Below are 5866 nucleotides of genomic sequence, written 5' to 3' on the forward strand. Positions count from 1 at the left end.
TAGGCTTAAATTAACGTCATCTTTGCTTGACCAATAAAATCATCTTCTGCTGATCAAGTACGACGTTAGAGCTGAAAGGTTTTTTAATTTGTTGGCCTTGAAAAAGCTATATATATCCAGCAATTAATATATTATATATATTAATATCACAAATTTAAGAAAGTAAATAAATTTGTAAGACAAGATACATTAATTAATATACAAATTAATTATCAAATACATAAACAATTAATTATTTTCTGAAAAAGTTTTTTCTGCATGCGTACTTAAATTCGAATCCCTGCACTAAATTAATTAATATTGGTATAATATTTAATTAAACAGCTAGCTAGCATAATACAACCTCCCCTGCATCTAATAAACTCGCGCGGTATGGAAATAAAAAAAGTAATTAAGCATGCATGCATCATGATGTTTATTATTAATATATATATAAATATATATATATATATATATATATATATATATATATATATTCAGCTACCTGCTTAAACTGCATGTATGTGTATTTAGATCATTGAAATTAGAGAGAAACAAAGAACCCAGATATGGCTGTTGTCACTGCTTCATGTCTGCTGCCGCCATTCTCAATCGTCGGACGTAATTGCATGCATGCAGCCGGGGTACTTTAAAAATAGTTATAGAAGTAGTACCTAACTCTGAATGTTGATGTACAATAATTATAGCAGCTAGCATGTTTTTTGTATGACTAAATATAGAGTATTTATTATATATATATATATATATATATTAATTGAATTAGACACCTAATGATATTCTTCGATCCATAGAGATTGATCAACGAATCTATCATTAACAGTACAAGGTTAATATTAATTAAGCATATTAGAACTATTACGATAAATATAAATGATTTTATCTATATCTTTTTATCAGTTTAAACTTTTAGAACAAGCGGTACTGATTTCACATGGTATCAAAGTATAGGTTTTGAGTTCGAACTCTAACTCTATATTCGATCTCATTTAATTAAATATTTCACACGTCTGGCTCACTCATTGAGAAAGAGTCTGGTCCATACGTAAGGGAGATTGTTTTAATATAAATTAAATAAGAAAATATATCTCTTCCTATAAGTTTAAATTTTTATAACAAGTGATGATTTCACTATAACTAAGTAGTTATTATATATTTGGCTATAAATTTAAGTTTGAAATACATTATTCAATCATATGAGTAGTACTCAATAAGCTCATGTACATGCATTTTCCTTTTATTTATTTACTAAGAACTCGTTTGGTTACACAAATCATCTCATGATCTAATCATGATTATAACTTTTTTAAACTCCCACACAAAATACAATAAACAATTCAACTTTTTAAAATCTCAAAATAAAAATAATATTAAAAAATTATATTCTATAGCTAATAATATTTTATTCAACTCTCATCTCATATCATCTATGTATCCAAACAAAACCTATATATGTTGTGCTACGTACGTACCAAGCAAGGATTAAATTCAAGTACGCTCTCACATTAATAATTTCAAAAACTTTCACACGAACATTAACATAATCTCTCTTTTCCGAAATTAAACCACTCAACAATGATTGGCATGGGGCGATCAGGATGTCAATGCATGGTAGTACTCGACAAATCAAGTGACGGTCGGTCGGGTTAATGTTGTCTATATAATATGGAGTAATAATAATTTATATTAATGTATTAACAATATTATTGTAAACGACATGCAGTAGTCGACATTAATGAATAATAATATTAATTAAATTGGAGAAAATTAAACGATTGTGGGTTACCAACAAGATATTAAATACAGCTTGTATAAATATATTCTACGAAACTGGAATTGACGGTGCAGCTAGTTGGAGACCGCACTCAAATATTATTGTACATATCATGTGCATGCATGGGAATTAGGTCGACAGTCATCAAGGAGAATCTCTTCTAGGTGATCCTCAATTAATTAATTAATTATCATTGCTTTCCATTTTTGCATTGTAAAGAATCCTGAACTCTTGATCATGTACATGATTTACATGGATTTCACGACCTTACAATATGATCTGTTTAATTAAAGACAATAAATATATATATATATATATATATACACTACAAGAAAACTACTTATTTACGACTAATTAATTCCAACGAAATGAATATTTACAATTAAAATTAGTTGCTGCTAGAAATACTGAAAGTGTACTATTGTATTTCATCTTTTTTGCAAAAGCAATGTACATGGTTGCCTTTTATAGAAGCTAGACCACAAAAAATCCAGAATATTCTAACGTATAAAAATCTGTTATACAATGGCAATGGGCGTACGCATGCAATGCATGCACTGCAGAGTTTGTTACTATGGAGAGCTATGGTTCTGCTGCTGTGATGTAGTTTGGCTAACAGACAGTGCAAGTGTAGCTTTGTCCTTAACATCCCCCCTCAAGTCGAGCGGCAAAGACTGTAGATGAAGACTTGATAGAGTGATGCAAATTGAGGAGAAGATAGAGGTTTGGTAAGCACGTCTGCGAGCTGGTCTTTACCAGAGATGAAAGCAACCCGTAGAGATTTCTTCTTCACCCGATTTCGCACGAAATGAAAGTCTATTTCAACATGTTTAGTACGTGCGTGAAAAACGGGATTAGAAGATAAGTACATGGCTCCCATGTTATCACAATATAGCAGGGGTGGACACTTTAGATGGACACCAAGATCACGACAGAGGTGTTGGAGCCAGATGACTTCGGCAGTAGCGTTTGCAACAACCTTGAATTCGGCCTCAATTGAAGATCTTGCAACGATTGGTTGTTTCTTTGATGACCATGAGACAAGATTAGAACCAAGAAATATGCAGTAGCCGCTTGTAGAATGCCGATTGTCTGGGCATCCTGCCCAATCTGCATCAGACCAAGCAGTAAGCTGAGCAGGTGACGAGGGAGAGAGTTGCAAGCCAACAGTGGTCATGTGCTTGAGGTAGCGAAGAATTTGCTTCACTGCTTGCCAGTGAGGCACTCGAGGGCTATTCATGAACTGGCACACTTTTCCTAGAGCAAAGGTAAGATCGGGTCTTGTTAATGATAGGTACTGCAGGGATCCAACGATACTCCGATATAGGGTGGGGTCTTCAAAAGGTTGTCCAGAAAAGACACTGAGCTTCTCGGAGGTGGACATGGGGGTCTTTACTGGTTTTGCATTCTGCATGTTGGTGCGATGCAGCAGATCATTGATGCAATTTATGTTGTGTGAGGAGTAGACCCTTGGAGTGATAAAAAGCCTCGACCCCAAGGAAGTAATGCAGTTTGCCCAAGTTGGTGATGGGGAAGTCATGACGTAAAGATGCAATAAGATCATATATGTATTGCATGGAGTTCCCTGTGACCAACAAGTCATCAACGTAGACTAAAATAAAGGTAGTGATGTTTGCAGAGTGATGAAGAAAAAGAGAGGAATCTGCTGTAGAAATAACAAGCCAAGATCAACCAACTGAGAGCTTAGGCATGCATACCAAGCACGAGGTGACTACCGAAGGTCATAGATGACTATATTTAGTTTGCAAACAAATGATGGATACTGAGGATGTGAGAAGCCAGGTGGCTGAGCCATGAAAACCGTTTCATTAAGTGGCCCATGTAGAAACGCGTTCTGCACATCATGCTGATGGATAGACCAATTTTGAGATACGGCAAGTGCAAGCACAATTCTAACCGTGGTTGCCTTGACCACAGGGCTGAAAGTTTCTTCAAAATCAACGCCAGATTGTTGAAGAAATCCTCAGGCAACCAATCGGGCTTTGTAACGTTCAATCGAACCATCGGCAAGTCTCTTGGTTCAGAACACCCATTTGCATGTGATGGTGTTTGTTGCTTGTGAAGCAGGAACAAGAGTCCACGTTTGGTTGGCAAGGAGGGCTTGAAATTCTTTAGCCATGGCGTCGCACCATTCTGGGTACTGTTTGGCTATGGTGTAAGTAGATGGAGTTTCAGGGATGGGACTGAGATCAGTGAGGAAGGCACGGGGTAAGGGCCATTTGGTGGTACCATCATGAAAAGTAGAGGGTCGAAGGGAGTTGGTTTGTGAACGAGTAACCATTGTGTGTGTGTGTGTAGTTGAGGAGGTGAAGACAATGGACTCGATGATGGTGACGAGGGAGTCTGTGATGGTTCTGCTGGAGTTGATGCAGATAATGGAGAAGATGGCAATGCAGGGGGAGATCCAAGAATAGACGAAGAAAGTGAGTATGAATCTGTCATCGGATTGGACTAAGAATTGGGAAGAATTATGTGAGTGGGCTGGGAAGGGGTAGTGGGCTTTGGTAGAGATGAGTAAGGGAAGTTGTTTTCGTTAAAACGGACATCTTTGGAGATGTATGTGCGGCCAGTAGGAATATGATAGCATAAAAATACACGATGATTTGGACTTAAACCCAAGAAGACACGTGAGAGTGAACAAAATTAAATTTTCGTGGATTATAAGATGTGGTAAGAGGCCAACATTCAGAGTCGAAGACTCGTAAGACTAGTAATTCGGTTGGGCTTTATGAAGTAAAAAATGGGGTGAGTTATTTTGTAAGTGGGAGATGGTAACAAATTAATTAAATAAACTGAACGAAGAAAAATGCTTGAGGCCAAAAATGAAGAGGGACAGATGAGTGGGCTAGTAGAGCTAAGCCCGTATCAATTATGTGACGGTGCTTACGCTCAACGATGCCATTTTGAGTATGAGTATGAGGGCAAGTAAGTCTATGAGTGATGCCACATGATTTTAAATAATTGGAAAAGGGACAATATTCACCCCCCCCCCCCAATCGGACTGGAATTGTAAGATTCTTGTGTATATTGAAGCTCAACATTATTTTTAAATTTAACGAATGCATGGAGAGCTTGAGATTTTGCTTTGAGTGGAATTAGCCATGTGTATCGAGAAAAATCATCAACAAAGGTAATATAAAAACGATAATCATCAGGGGACACATAAGGGGATGGACCCCATAAATCTGGATATATAAGCTGAAATGGTGCAATGAATTTATTTATTCGTTGATGAGCAGGTGATCGATCTATGATGTTTGGCCTGAGCACAAGCATTGCAAAAAGGAATTAAAGTGTGCTCAAAAGAAAGTTGATGCTGCTGGAGGATGGACTGGACGAGCTTGATGGAAGGATGTCCAAGCCTAGTGTGCCAAAAAGGAATTGAAAGATGACTGGAGAATGTAGAAGGTGATGAAACTGGAGATGGAATTGTCTAGAGGCCGTTACTTGTGGTCCCTTGAAGAAGACGCTTCCCCGACTTCCCCGACTTGCAATCATAAATAGAGAAAGAGTTAGCATAAAATTGGAAGAAGACATTGTTGTCAATATAAAATTGGCGGACAGAGATCAAATTCTTTTTAAAATAAGGAACACACAAAATTTTATTTTGAAGAAATTGAGATGAGGAGGAGGGAAAAGAAGCTGAACCAGAGTGTGAGATAGGAACTGAGGAGCCGTCACCAACACGAAGTTGCTCGTCTCCACCATACTCAAGTGCATGTAGATTAAGGTTACTCAATTCGTTGGTGATATGGTTTGTGGCAGCGGTATCTGGATACCAGTTGGTATCGGGTGAGTAGTTGGTTGCGGTGAAGTTGGCTGTCATGGGTGATGGACTGGTATAGGCTTGATTGAAAAGGTTCAAGCAATTGATAGCAATATGGCCTTGTCGATTGCAGACCTGACACACCACACGTTGATCAGTAGAGGAGAACGAATTAGAAGACGTGCTACCTGCATAGTTTCCACGACCCTGATTTAATCGTCCACCATTACGTCCGCGATTAAAGTTGCGTCCACCACAATTTCCTCGACCTTGTGAACCAGAGGAAACTTTTGTAGTAAAATTAGCAA

The sequence above is a fragment of the Juglans regia genome, chromosome 16, assembly GCF_001411555.2.
Source record: "Juglans regia cultivar Chandler chromosome 16, Walnut 2.0, whole genome shotgun sequence".
Lineage (NCBI taxonomy): Eukaryota > Viridiplantae > Streptophyta > Magnoliopsida > Fagales > Juglandaceae > Juglans > Juglans regia.